This window comes from Serinus canaria, chromosome 2 (genome assembly GCF_022539315.1).
Source record: "Serinus canaria isolate serCan28SL12 chromosome 2, serCan2020, whole genome shotgun sequence".
Lineage (NCBI taxonomy): Eukaryota > Metazoa > Chordata > Aves > Passeriformes > Fringillidae > Serinus > Serinus canaria.
In genome coordinates, this window is record NC_066315.1 from 133401024 (window position 1) to 133416639 (window position 15616).

The following is a 15616-nucleotide window of genomic DNA, read 5'->3' on the forward strand; positions in this document are numbered from 1 at the left end:
TTCTACCTCTATTAATTATCTCATTTGATAAAAATATTGCATAAAATGGAGATTTGTCATAAAATGATTATTTAATCTTGCATATCAGGAAACAAATACTAATGGTACAGAACCTATGTCCAATTCTTACTCAGACTATTTCTTCTAATACTTTCATTCATCTTAGGGCATTGCTTTATCAACTTATGTCTAAGAGTCACTTCTTCTGCATAGATATAAGAGAATCTCTCTTGCTGAAACAAGACCTTAATTCCTTGCCAGTGAGATAAACTCCTCCCTGGAAAGCAGTAAGGATGTTGGTGGCATATTATTCTTGGTGGTTTTTGTTTTGCTTGTTTTTCCCCACTGGGATTCTCTCTCCTTTACAACTGAGATACTTTCCTTAAGATATTCCATTTAAATTAAAGGTAAGGAATTGCATATGCAGTGGTAAATGAAAACCACTGGAACAGATTTTAGGATTTGTTACATTCATGCACAATGGTAATTTTACTAAATTAAACAGACTTAATTTTGAACCAATAGCACAAAACTTCCTTTTGCCTCTGCCTCTCAATTTTACATGTTTTGACATACTATCATATAATTATAGCAAACAAGATATTGTGGGAACCTTTCCACATCAGTAAGTAGCTTCATTGGTATCCTAAAACCATACTTTGAATTTGTAGGTGGAGTTGTAAATCCTTTTTTGGCTATTAAAGGGCTTTGTAATCAAAAGACAAATACCAGATTCTCTATGGTAGAAGTTCCCTCCAGAGTTCTTAAGTTTTTGGATGAACTTGAATTTCCATGAGCAGCTCTTATTTCTTGTGAAAATGAGAGAAGAGGTGGAAATTTCTCTATTCAAACAAAATCTCCATCAAGCCAAAAATTAGTAAAAAATGCCTCCTGAGTGTTGCTTTCTGATGAACTTTATTAAAGCTTCACAGGAAAAATGGGTGAAAATATATGAGCTAGGATTTATCAATCTATGGCAACTATGAAAACATTGCTTCTCACAAAAAAGGAGAGCCATTAGCACACAGTGTATTAAAGCAATGGTACACATCTCCTTTTTGGCATTGGCATAAGTTTGAGGGAAATTGCTTAGAGAGACAAGTCAAGAATTTTGCTTCCCTCCTACTTCAGGATCTGTTTCTTCCCACTGAAAATTTGATTTCCTTGGTGCCTGCCATACAGAAGCTAGAGCACTTCCCTAGGCCATTTCTCTTGCAACCTGAAGCTGTAGTTGCCAAATTGTATGTTCACAAAAGTAATTTACTGTAATTTTTTGAAGCATAATTAGAACACAAAGAAGGGCTTAGTTTGGAGTTAACTGCATTTAATTTTTATACTTTCTGCACTATTTAAAAGTATTAATTGATGCTGTCAATAATTCTAGTAGAGAGTAATCTTGATCTTTATACTCTAACATTCCAAGCCCATTTTCCACTTTTAGAGTATTTTTCAACTTGCAATGGTTTATTGCAAAGAAAAACAGTACAATAAAAATAGATAGTCATGGTAGCCAGCAACAACATATAAGTTTCCAATTTTTCTGGATGTGTCTATTTAATTTTATCCTAGCCAAATTAATTGCTCCTTCCATCTCCAGATTCTGAGAAATACAAAGAACTACATGAGAATGAGCTTACAGTGACAATGTACATTATCAGGAGAGCTGGCCTAGAGTGAGAAAAGTCTGAGCATGTGAAAAAAACAATGGCCAAGTCCAGGACTTAAAGTCTTAGTAAGAAAACATTTTCATTAGAAATAAAAATATATTCTCATTATCTATATCTCCATTGAAAAATCTAGCCAGTATCTAATTTTAGTGATATCAGTCCATCTTCTTAGTACTGTAAATTTGTTGGTATGTCCAAATGTTAAATCCAGAGGAAGATTCAGTTGCATACTTTGTTCTCTTCAAATGCCCAGAAAGTACTTGTATGTAATAATCCTCTCTTCTTACATTTCAGAACTTGAGTAAATTTAGTGCTCAGAAAAGCAGAGTCAAAACCAGCTCTGGCTGGTATTTGAGGCTGGTGCAGGTGTCATGCAAACTTTACCTCTGAGCTGCACCAACTGTGACTTGCATTTACCTACTAGCTCAAAATATATGCCAACAAATAAAAAGGAGAATTTGAAATGCTGGCAGTAGCTAAAGACAATGATGATACCATTGCATATTATGTCATTATTTACCTCTTTTTGATACAAAGGTATAAATGGTATAAATGTCTCTGTTTCCAGCTAGATATAAAATGTTTGCTGTTCAATGCAGCTCAAGCTGAACCCTCCCTCAGAGAATGCCTCTTCTCCATTTCTGAATGACCCTGAGATTAGAGGTTGGAGCATGGTGCTAATAGTACCAAGGCTGTGGGTCCAATCTCCCTACAAGCCATTCACTTAAGAAGTGGACTTAATGACCTTGTGGCTCCCTTCCAACTCTGTGATATGGAAATAAATATTGAATATCATAGACCCTCACCACCCAAAAAGGTTGATCCACTTGCTCCTAAGTAGCTCCTAGGAATATTCAGGTTTCCTGAGTAAAAGCAAATTATTCTGATTTGCAAACAAAACCTTCACAAATAAATATCTATTTCCAGAAAGATCATACCAAAACAGGAGTCTGTAAAACAATTTCGATTTACAGTAGTCAGGCTTACACTAATTTGGGAAAAACCTTATACTGTGAGTACTCTATTAAATCAGTTAAACTAAATGTATCATTATTACTTCAATGTGTTTATCATATTACAATAAACAGTGACAGTATGAGGTCATGAACCATTAAAATTACAACTCTAGAAGTCCAGAAGGTGTTTACATAGCTGTAGTTGTGAATTTGAGTTGAAAGCAATGAAGCAACTTTAAGCTATGCAATGTGATTTGTTAACATACTCTGGAATGCAGACAGGTAGCCCCACTGATGACTATAAAGAGAATGTAGGAAATTTATTTTCCTTGTCAAGGAGTTATTCAAAAGTACTGGGGCAAATGAGTGTTTCAGATGTTGCAGACATACAAACCTTTTGCAAAAGAAAATATTTAGATACCACTCCCAGATGCTCAGGAAAGCCAAGAGGGATAATGCACTTTTTTGATTGCTACTAATATATATTTAATATCTTTTATGAATACATATGTCTATAGGATTTTTAATATCCCCATCCCATTAATTTATAAAGAAGCTGAATAATGAAATGGCTGCAAGAGCTGCTCCTTGTAGGCAGAATTAAAACCAGACAGAAGGAGAGAGGTCTCACTCTGGAGAAAGTTAATTCAAAAAAATTTGAGTCACTTGTCTGAAATAAGGGTGATGATATGAAGTATAAATCTAATTTTAGTTTTCTGTGAATGCAACTCAGAAATAATGAGTACCTTCTAAGTAAGCTAAAGACATTCTAAATAGTGAATTAGCAAAAGAACAATAGTTTGGTTTTCCACTGAATTTTAGTTTGCTGAGATTTTTCCTTACTGCTTTCAACTGGTTTTTCCTAAATTTTTGTGTATCATACTGTGTTAATATATGTCTATATTAGAAAACATCAGAAACCACAAATAGCTATTTAAAACAAAGATATGCTAATAGGGAAAGGAAAAGATACCCTAGATAAAAGATATGCTAATAGAGAAATGCAGTCAAACAGAACTGGCACTGTTTATGTGGTTTTGGGAATATAATTTCCCATTTCCTTGCTGGAGAGCCCATTATACTGCTTCCTTATGAAAATAAAAAAAATTGATCACCCTTAAATCTAGTGCCATCCTGCTCCTTTGTCAGCCTTAATGGAGAGGCCAGCGAGTGGTCTTATCCCTCCCCACCCAAAAAAGCCAATTAGTTATTTCTCATCTCACCAGATCTGACTCTCTGGGTTAGGTCTGCATGTTTCCTGCTGCTCTGGGTTGTACCAAAGGCTTTCCTTTAGATCTAGTGCCTGTAGGTAATCCCAGACATCTAGCTCTTACTCCAGCTGAGGCCCAAGTCATTTCCACCTCAGTACTGAGCCTTAGGATTCCAGGAGCTCTGCTTAATGCCATCATCCCAAAGAGTGGTTTAGATTTCCTCTAAAGCTAAATCAGAATCATAATGGAAACTTAGGTAAGCAGTTGTCATTATTGCCAGGAAAACTTTTTTTTCCCTAAAAATAAGCAACTTTCAGGTAACACTACAGATTGCTTACAAAAACCTTGAGAAAACAAGGCTTATACTGATTTATAAGTCAAATACAACAAAAGAAAAACACTTTTTTTTATTCTTTTATTCTTTCAGCTCTTCCCTCAAGCTGTTTGATGGATGAGATTCTTCATCAGCAGTAATACCTGATCACTCAACTGAACTCTGACCACTTGTATCTGCCCCAGGTCAGAGATTCCTTTTCAGATGTCCTAATGCAGTTGTCTAAGTTCATGCTGTCAAAATGGAAATCAGCTGGGTATTACCTTTTTGGTTTTGTTTTAAATAGAGGGAAGAGGATTTTTAGTTATCTTTCTGATAGTAAAGTTTAAGCCAGGGAAAATACATTGGATACTTTGTTACTTTTGAGAGAAATGTGTATTGGCTTGATGTCAAAATGAGATTCTCATTTTTATTGGGTGCTTTTTTTAGTTTGGTTTCCTGACTATGTTTTACTAGTAATACAAAATCAAGTGCTGTTTTTATTTTCAGTTGAACCAGTGTTTTACCTCAAGTACATATTACTGACACTAGGAAACTTTTGGAAGACTTTCTTACATCTCTTTGATGAGTATCAAAAGCCTGGAGATTAAAAAACAAAATTAAGAAAAAGAGAAATTGCTATTAGAATTTAAAATACTTGTTATCTCATGAAAATTAGGCAAATTAGAGAATTTTTTCTACTTTTTAACAGGATTTTCTACACTAGAACACTAGAACATACACTAGAACAAAAATAAATACAGGCCAACACTTTAACTCAGAGCTCTGTTGCTGCAGGATTTTCAGTATGATCTTGAAACACTTCAGTGTAGCAGAAGCAAAAATATTCTGAGCCTTTTAAAGCTGGGGGCCATTCCTTTAGATGAGGTGACAGTAATAAATCCATGTCTGGCTTTCAACCCTGCTTCAAATAATGAGCAAAATCAAGCAATAGGTCACCTCAAATGCTTTCCAGAACTAACCCAGGGAGATATGTTGTAAACTTGCAGCAAATGTAGAAAATGTTAGTCTTATTACTAATGACAGTTTATAAAATGGCACAGTATTGTTATAATAGTACAGTATATTAGTTCATGGTTGAAAGACTGAAAGAAATATATTTTCCCCTCATTTTTTACAGTATCACCTAATTCCATTAGAAGCAGATCTATGAGGTTATTTTTATTTGTTGATAACTGCAAAATCAGCCCTTTTTTTTGTTGACAAGCCTTTTTGAAATTCATAATTAGAATAAAATGCTGTTGAATGACTTTTAAGGATGTGCATGCAGTTAAATTCACATTCAGATATTTTTCTGGGAGAAATTTCATTTGCAGATTCAGATAGTTACTACCAGAAATTTAGATTTTTAAGAATGTCTAAAGTATGTAAATGTATAATGTCCTCATAATTTCACAGGATATCTCAAAGCCAGTCAAACAAAACAAAACAAACAAAAAAAAAGAAAAAAAGAAAAAAAAGAAGGCTATATCTTCTTCAAAATCTGTTGTGTAATGTCCCATCAGAACTAGTTTGATGAAAATTTTGCTTTTTATCATATGTTCAAGACAGCTGTACTGCTCATCAGAAACAATTCCATGCAGAAAACTGAAAACCTTATGAAGTTTTCATTCAGCTTGAGTTAGGTCTGTAAATACTGAAGATTGACAAATAGTTGATTGCCATGGGTTCTTAAGCGCCCATAATCTTCCGTGTAATAAGGAACAATGAAAGCAGTGTCTGTTGATTTTTCTTAAGAAAACTCATCTTGACTGCCATATCAGTCTTGGGTCAGTAGCATTTTCCACAATTTTTGTTGTTCAGAAATTGTTTTCCTCAATTTTGTACTTCCACTGAAACGACCATGAGCTACTCCTCTCCCCTCCTGAATGGAAGGCATAAAAGGCAAAGATCACAGGTTAAGATAAGAACCACTTTCTGGAAAAAAGGAATGACTTAATGCCTTAGGTTACAATGTAAGATGTACCAAAAGTATGTATTCTATCACCATCTTCATAAACTGTTAAAACCAGGTGGGCAGTGTTGTTTATCTCTTCCATGACCCATCTTCCCTCCAAGGGGATATCCTCTGTTAATGGGCTATTGAGTCTCACAGCACGACTGAAAAAATTCCTTCATCCCATTGTAAGATGCTCTGCCCAGGGGGAGGAACCAGGCTTTCCTACCTGGATATAATCTGGGGCTTGGAACACCACAGGCAGCCTAATCCACTGAATTCCCAGAGGACAAGACCTACATAACCACCACTGGATCTTCAGAGGAAGACCAGACCTCTACAGGCTCACTGCTTCAGCAGAACCATATCTGTCACTCCAGGAGCACTGCAGCTACCATTTACCTGAGCTGTACCAACACTCTGACCAACAGGGTCTCAGGCTGTATTCTGACTCTGCCAGTGTTTCTGTATTATTTTGCATTTATCTTAATTTTCCTATTAAATTGTATTTCTGAATTGGGATCTCTGGATCTGGTTTGCTTTCAAGCTAGTACACATAAGAAAAGAGTAAGAACAATATTAATAACAAAAGGCATAAGACAAAGAAATTATTTACATACAAAATGAAACAATACCAGACTGTTTTGCCTGACTCACTTTCTCTGACCACGAGGAATATCCTTCTCCACAGAAGAGGGACTTTCTTTGCCCTGCCCCAATAATGGCCCGACAATGCCTCAACAATGACGTGGGATGGCACCAAATATCACTTAGGTCTTGGCCACACCCTCTCCCATTGACCTGGCTTCCAAAACCAGGGCAATACTGTTTTGTAATATACTAGTCAGATGAGTATTTAATATGAAATATTCTAAAATATTTTAAAGTAAGGCAGAATATGTACTGCAAATAACTTACAGAAAAATACTTAAGATCTTGAACTCAGATCTTTTTTTCTTAACAGAAATATATGTTTTCCAAAGTCTGGCAAAGCTAGTGACACGCAGATGGGAAAGAGGCTGTCAAGATCAGTGAGCAAAATGTAAATTTTGCTGCAGCTATACTAGTGGCTTTTCACAGTCATTTGGAAAGCATATTCAAAGGTAACTATGAATTAAAAGGAGGGAAATACTGTGAGACAAAATAGTACATAAGTGGTTTACATAAAAAATGTGCCTCATAAGAAAAAAAAACCCAACAATTTGAAGGACTACCATTTTTTGTGTAGTTTCAATGCTATTTCCCACTGTTCACTCTATGAAACACCCATAAAATCAAAACAGAAAACTGACCTACCACTACTAAAAATAACACATAATGAGCTGTTAAACATCAAAGTAAAACTGGAGCTATACAGGAAGATAGCATGTTCTTTCTTATCTCCATTATTTTAACCTTATGTTTCAGAGAACATTGGACAGTATTCAAGTGAGTAAATACTTAAATAAATTTTTATTTCTTATTCAGTGCTTTTGCAGTCCTGTTTCAAATGATGAACTGGTTGGGAAAATCTGTTTGGATTCTATTTTCTGTGGTATGTTTTTCAAACGTATTTTGACATTTTTACAGTTGCTGTCCTTATAAATTTAAGGACTGATCAATATACACTGTTGAACTGAAAGACAAGAAACAAAAATAAAATAGGTTTCAGGATATAAGTTTAAAAGATTTTGACAAAGAAATGTCTAAGATAGTACATACAAAGTATTTTATACAAGTGAAAATATTTGCCACAGAATTTTAAAATGGTGGAATAAAAATATAGTTCCTTCGTTCATGATGTTTTGTTTGAAGATGCAATATCTATCCACTGTTGCAATTTCAAAAATATGAAAGATTAATTTTAAAATATTAGAATATTAAACCATGCTTAAAAAACGAGGTTTGAGTGCAATCCTTTTCTGAAGGCTTTCTGAGGACTTGTTCACTTAAGAATAAATGCCAACAAAAATGATTTTTGCCTTATCTAGTTGAAAATAAATACTTAACATAGAGTATGAAGTTTAGTCAGATAAAGCACAAGCAAGGGAATAGTATGAAATAATTCTTCTTCTTAAAAAAAACAACCCTTCAGTTAAGATTTTGGCCCTAATCCTATCCTCATTAAAAGCAGTGGCAAATATCCTGTTGTTTTTAATATAAAAATACTAAGAGCTTTATGACATTCTGATGATACTGGAAAAGAAAGTTATCTCCTTAGAATCTCTCTGACTGATAAAATGGAAGACACATGCATAGAACTTGTATAAGGATGTTCAAAAATATTCTTGGTTCTCAGTGAAAAAAACCCTTCATGTCTGGTGTGGGCTAAAAGTCTAGTATTTTCCCAGCAGTGGAGTGAGGACCCAGAGAAGGTGAAAGATCCTTGGGACCTATTTATCCAAGTGAATTAAACTAACTGTCCAGTAACAAAAGCAACATACATAAGTGAAAACTGGGTGACAATAAAGTGTCTTTGATGTCAAACAGCAGAAAATTTCTGGGTTTTTGACTTTCTTTTAAACATCCTAAAATGTGGCATTAGGCCTAAAAACTGGGGAATTCAAAGACAGAAGGATGTAGGCCAAAGGACTACCCTCTTTTTTTTTCCTGCTGAATGAGGATGAGCATGGCTGAGCTTGTGCCCATCTTGCTCTCTGCTAACCTGACCCAAGCCAACCCTGGCCAGGAAGCCATCCAGCAGTGTCTGACTGTTCTGTTTCCAGTTTTTCAGCCAGAAAATTTGAATTGGATTTAACAGTCCATCTATGCAACCTCTGGGTTTGCAGCAGAGAGCTGGGTCACATCTGGTAATACTGGTCAAACTGAGTGAGGCTCACCTGAGCAGGGCATGCCCTTTGCTTCCCATGTAGCTGGAACAAATAAAATAATCTTTAGCTTTATGAATAAAACAAAAAAATGCAAAGAGTAAGAAAGGAAACAAACCAGTGGCTTTTGGTTTTTCCTTGGATCATGGATGATCTTAGTCAAAACCCTTAACTGATATAACTAAGGTGTGATAGAAATGGTTTTGGAACCATTTCTTGTGAAGATAAAGTAAGTATTTTAATTTCAATTTTTTGATGAGTTTACATTCAAAATATGCCATTAGGAATAGGAAACATATTTCCTACTCTGTTTTAAAGTGTTGATGAGCTGTTGCTTTGATACAGAGGAGACAAAATCCTTCAGACTACTTTGTGGATAGTTTTGGACTATATTTGGGACACTCTTGAAAAACCCCTTTATTATACAGCAAAGCTTGTGAAATATTTCACCTTGGCCACTTCTCCACTAAAATGACAGTGTCCAAATCTACACTAGAAGTATATGACAAGGAAGAGAATGTTATAAATGATCTCTGCCAATGTGACTTGAAAATTGAAAGGTCCAGACATGAGTTTGTACATGTGGTTTAATCCCTGAGTTTGTTGCATTAGTCTTAGCTGGTAAAAAAAAAGTTTCTAATATCCTTCTTGACTGATCTAGTCCTTGTGGTAAATTACACAGATATAAGGTTATGTACAAAATTATCTCAGAGTCATCATAAATCAACTACACTGAAATGGGTTGGGAAGTAGGTAAGATGAGCTTTTTTGCTGCCACTTAATTCTGGTTATATTTAATTCAGAAGTCCCACATGTCTAGAACAGACTTAATAACAGATGCTGATCTCTGTGATCATCTGAGAGGAACAATTTAATTTTTATTCTGTATAGGGAATTCACAGAGGACAAGAGCTGTATAGGGAACCTAATGAACCAAACAGAAAAATAAATGGTAGGCAAGACTTTTACCAAGGAGCTTCTTTAGGGAATTTATTTTAAATAGTTAGCTGAAATAAATGTAATTCTAAATAAAAAAAAAAAGAGCTGTTTGTCAGAACTGGATGAGGTGATGCTGTCACTTTAAAAAGTACAGCTATTGTAAAGCTGTTGCTAACGAAACTCTAAAAAATTTAAACTGATGTTTGCTTTTAAATGAAAAAAACATTTTTTAGCTCTATATTTACCTTTTTTACATGGAATATTTTTAGACATTGAAAATATTTTTTGCTGTTATCTTGGTACTTTCTGGTTTGTATTCACAGTCTTGGGATATGCTGTTATACATAGGAAGTTGTCAGCATGAGCCACCCATATCACAGTTGACAGAAATTCCCTAAAGCCCATTAATCCACTTTGATAACCACTGCTGTTTCAGTTACTACTATTATATAAAATTCAACTTGTTCACATGAGTAAATCACCAGGCTTTAATCACCCCATGGAAATTACTTGGTGTCTCTGACAGAATCACTTTTGTACAGTAAATGTTTTAGGGTAATTTTTTCAGTGTGCCAGAGACTTCCAGTAAAGACAGAAGAAAAGAGGCCGCTGAAGTAAATAAGCCCTGAATTAGAGCCTTTGAATTTGGTTAATCTTTTGTCCCAAGGGTAAAATAAGAGCACTCCAAAATAAATATGTGAAAGTCATCTTTTAAAATAGAATAAAGAGTCAGAACAAATTATCTTTGGTTCTTCTGTAATGAGTATAAAGTTTGTTTGAAACTCTACCCTAGGAGTAAAGATTAACAAGCAAAAATTCTGCCTTGCTTGTCTTAAGATACAAGCAAATGTGTGTAGCCATTGTGATCTCCTCCATGCCAGCTCTTTTTGTCTAATTAGTCCAAAATTTCTTGGTCTTATGACAGAACTTTTGAATCTATGCAGGCAAATGAAAAAGGGACACCAAAAATGCAGATATCAGGAATGACCTTATATTTTCTTATTTCTGTTGCAGTCCAGAAAAATATTGCTCTGTTCTTAAGAAAATAATTAAAGCTCTAAGGGTGAGGGAAATAAGAAACAAAAAAAATCTAATAATTTGCCTGCATATTAGTCATCTTCTCTTGTCTGCCACTACATACAAAGTATTATTCAAATTTGCAAACTGTGGTGAGAGCAGATCCAGCCTGGATGGTGAATGGGAGCAGATTCCTCTGCCCACTCCTTTAGAGCAGGCAGTGGCTCGCTTGCATATAGCTGCAAAATACATGACTGCAACAAAATTTCCATCCCAGCCTCCTCCTGGGGTACTGCAGAGAAAGGATGTCCCTTCAGACTTCCCTTTCCCAGTGGTCCCCTTCGAGCTCTGGAGATTAAGGGAGCCCTTATGTTCACATCAGCTCAACACAAGCATTTCCTGGGTGTTTGGACTGACTGTGGAGCTGAGATGTATGTGGAAGGGCAAACACCTTGGTCTGGGGAGGTGGATATCACATACCAGGGATGGGGAAAATCAGTTGTGAGCAGCAGAGGCAGTATCTCAAGGGTTTGGGCATGGGTTTGGAAAGGGGGATGCAGGTCTGGGGCAGTGCAGACTAGGGGGACACTTTGTGGCTTGAAGAGCAAGCTTTGAGCCTGTCAACCAGTTGCACATGAGTATGCTGGTAGGGTTGAACTGAGGGAGGTGGCACCTAAGTGGCAAACTCCATTTGCAGTGCCCTTGTGTACACAGAAATAGCTTGAGACAATTCTTGCCACTCAGCCCTTCTCATGCATTTTCCCTGATTTGGCCTGCACAGCCCAAGGCCTGACAGAAGCCTCTGCCATGCTGTCACAAGCCTCAAATAGAAGAATTTAATTTATATGGACATCTTAAAACCATAGAAGGCTTTTAAATTAAAAAATTAAATCCAACTGCATTAACCATGCCAGGAAAAATTGCACGGGGCTTGAGGTCAACATGGATTTTTAGTACATGAGCAGTCCTAATGATAGAAAGAATGACTTCAACAAGAGGTCAAAAAATCATGACTTCCTATTTATGCAGGCATCCTTGCAATTAGCATGAGAAGTTACTTGTGTAACTTCAGAGAATATTTAGATATATAATTGAAAATTTTCTCCCCGAAAATCACTATGAAAGAGGGATTGACTCTTGAATGATTTTAGCTATCTATCTCAGAACACTCAGTCTTCATTATCTTTTGGAGGCCTTGGACTTCACATTAATTGTCTGATGTTTGTGTGTTTAACCAGAACATTGAGAAACCTTACATTGAATATTAAGATGGAAGAGAAAGGGGTCCATATGTTGCTAAGGCATCAGTTCTGAATGACTTTCCTCTGTCTCTCATATCCTTTCTCCAATGCAATGATGACTGAATTCTCACTTCATAGAAATGCCTTGTTTGGTCCTTAAATCAAGGACTTTAGAAGTAAAAATAAAACCCAAAATACTTGTATTTTAGCAAATGGGGTTTATTCTGGTCACACCAATTTTTGTGTAAAGTGTTTGTCCAGATACAACATTTCTCTGCTGGCTTATCATGGTTTTCAGTATTCTGTATTAGACATACTTATTTATTATGTCTTACACATGTGTACATATTTATGTACACTTCCATATCATTATTGTTAAACTCTACTTGACAGCCAAATGAAAAGGATTCCCTGATTCTGTTCTGTTGGCTGTCTAGTTTTTGATGAAAATGGTACCAATTATTTTGCTCTCTGCAAATTTCCCGTATGATTTTTATGCCACTCTTGATTTCTTGTTTTCTAGATAGTCCATGTTGACCAATATGTATTTAACTTTACTAAAGCAAAAAGTGTAATACTCTGAGTCAGAATAAAACAGAAAGTGTAATAAGACTCTGAGTCAGAACTGATCCAGATAACAGAGTTTGCTCCTCAGCCCTAAAACTTCTGAGTCTCTAACTGCACTGGGAAATGTCCTATAAATTCTTGCTTTTTCAATGGTTTTATTTTTTTCTGCAGCCATACATATTAGAAACTTCTCTCTTGAAAATGAAAGATGATATAATTATGCAAAGAATGTAAAATAACCATAATATTTTCAGCATTTTACTGATGTTTACCCTAATTCTTGGACAACATTGCTTTACTCCCAGTGACCCAACAAAAGAGAGAGACTGTATAGTCGTATACTGCAGCTTGTGTTTCCTGAAGGAGATCAAGGGAACAGATTGTAGAATTAAGAGAAAGGCATTTGCTATGAGCCACACTGCTAAAAGATATAGGAAATTACATTAAATCATTGTGAGACTCAATTAAAAGTGGGTTTTCTTCTCCTATCTGGCTATAGTAGTACAGGCATATGAAACAGCAACATCTGGAGAACAACCACAGCTTTCAGAACAAACCTCTCTGAATACAAATAACCTCTTTAAATCCAGAGCTTGTCCTGGGTGATAAATGGTGTCCTGGGTGATAAACAGGTGTCACAAAATTGAATAATATCCACTGCTTTAGTGAACAGTATTGATAGGGGAAAAATCAGGATAGCAGTTCCAGAAAATGGTAAAAAATGCTTCAGAAGCATAGAATTAAATTTAAAGTAAAATACTACATTTTGCTGTAGACACTTCTGTTAAAATTAAGATGATGTGGTGAGGGCCTGGCTTCTGACCGTCATCAGACAGCAGAATAAAAACTGTGTTTGACTAGTGATGTCTGGTCTCTCAATATCTGTGAAAAGAAAGCTTTTGAAAGTGTTAAAAATTTTAACCACTCATTTCTTCACATGAGTGTTTTTCTCTATCTTTATTTTCCTGTTTGATGTCTTTTCTGAAAACATTCAATTTAATTACAAATCTTTCCTGGTGGTGGAGTGGGCAAGCCACTCCCCATGGTATTGGAAAAGTCATGGCAAGGAGGTGAAGTTCCAGGTGACTGAAAAATGGGAAATATTGTAAAAAAAACATTAGAAAGAGTGACCCTGGGAACTACTGACCTGTCAACCTCACCTCTGTGCCTGGGAACACCATGGAACAGATCCTTCTAGAAACTTTGCTAAGGCTCATGGAGGACAGGGCTGTGATTCAAGACAGCCAGCATGGCTTTGCCAAGATATTTGAGTTTGTTGGTCAGAGGGTGAAGAAGTTTCATTAGGTGAGAAAATTATGTGATTCTGTTTAATATATCACATTTTCCCCCTTCATTTTCAATGTAATTATAGGGCACCAAGAGGTCAGAAAACATGCACAATATGAGAAGCACTTATTTTTGTCTGGTAATTCATTAATTTGACAGGGCATACATTTTTTCCTGCTTTTTCATTGCAGTGATTCTGCCTCCTGTTGATTAAAAAAACCCATAACTTTCTATTTTAGTGGTACTGAAGATGATTATACTCTAGCAGAGGGAGTGTTAGGAGTAAAAGCCTTTGGCAAATACATCACTGGTAAAAAATTCTAAGTGGAGGTGTTGATACACATGTCACTATTTGGCCTTCTTTCCAACACCTGTCCAGAGATTAAGTAGAATGCAGTTTGTGCTTTGTCACTTACACTACAGATGACTTTGGCCTTCAAGTGTAACTCAATAACCCTAAAATACACAGTAGATAAACGCTAAATACCAGACTATCAGCAATTTTATTCCTAAATGTATTACAAGATGACAGGATGCCAATATGATAATCAAGCCATCACTAAGGCTGGTTGTTTAATTTCCAAAGTAACAACTGGATGCAATTAAAAGCTATGATTTTCTCTTCTGTCATGTCTGTTCAATTTTTCAGGTCTCAGTTGAGTAATAGTGCTTCTCTCACCTCATCTCCTAGGTAGCTATTAGAAGTATGCCACTTCCAATTGCCAGATGTTCCTGTCATCAGCCTGACCCTTCCAGAAAATTTAAACCAAAAGCTGTCTCTTGTGATTTCTTCATTTTCCTGTACAGTAGAAATGAGAGAGGGAGTGATGAGTGGTTTATGGGTCAGAACATATGAAGCATGTCAATTTACAACTACCACTTTCATTTGAAATTTGCAGCCTGTCCTGGAGTTGTTGGGTATGCCTTAATAATTTCCCAAACCTACACATGGGTAAGTCTAATTCTGCTTCACCTCAGACTCTGTCAGAAGGGCTCATGTTCTAGTGTAGACATCCAGCCCAGGGTCCTTTGTTCGTTGTCAGGGCTCTTTATTTTGTCAGAAAAGGAGGCAAGTGCAGTTACAGAGTGCTCCATTCAGCAGCCCAACATACTGCTGCTATTATGAGCTGGTTTGGACCACCAGCCTCTGCTTTACAAACTTTTATCAGTGGAGTAAGCTGCCCATGCAAGTGACAGAATCACAGTCCCTGGAAGCTTTCAAAAGGCATTTGGAGGTAGCTGTTGGGTATATTGTTCAGTGGTAGACACAGTGCTGAGTTAATGGGTGCATTAGATAATTTTTGAGAGCCTCCCTGTTTCCCTCTCCCTTTTTCTAGCTAAAATCTACTGTCCTTGCATATAGGTAGGTAAATGCCTTACAAATATATGTATGCATATTTGTGTGCATGCATAAATTGCTGTTTCCACGGTTTTAGTGGCTGGTGTCCCAACCTCCATGGCCAGGAGGTTGGAACTGGATGATATTTAAGGTCTTTCCAACCCAAGCCATTCTCTGATTGTTATGAACAGTGTGTCTAGATCCTTTGAAATGAGCAGACAGCCTGTCCTTAACTGTGCTATGTGTTTGGTCAGAATTCACTTGGAACATTCTCATTGCTCTAAATAAGGAAATATTTCATATCCTGATTCAGTG